The sequence below is a fragment of the Mustela nigripes genome, chromosome 4, assembly GCF_022355385.1.
Source record: "Mustela nigripes isolate SB6536 chromosome 4, MUSNIG.SB6536, whole genome shotgun sequence".
Classification (NCBI taxonomy): domain Eukaryota; kingdom Metazoa; phylum Chordata; class Mammalia; order Carnivora; family Mustelidae; genus Mustela; species Mustela nigripes.
In genome coordinates, this window is record NC_081560.1 from 125,030,839 (window position 1) to 125,031,168 (window position 330).

Below are 330 nucleotides of genomic sequence, written 5' to 3' on the forward strand. Positions count from 1 at the left end.
TTTAGGTGTCCTCACTAATGTCTTCATCAGTTTTCAATTCTGTATAAATGCAGAAGGAAAGATATTTATCTCAACCAAATGTCAAAACTATATTTTGCATTAGCACACCTTGCATTCCCGACTTCCGGTTACAAATCTACTTCTCTTCCTTTTTAAATAGTGTATTTGTGCTTAGGTGAAGTATTAGCAGAAATGCAAGACTCTGAATAGAAGAGTTTCTTCATATTTTTATGCATCTATAACTATAGGAGGGTTTACAAGTAGACAGACTGTAATGTCTTTAGTACCCCTGGGGATAAAATATATGTTTATAAAAAATAAAAAATTTAA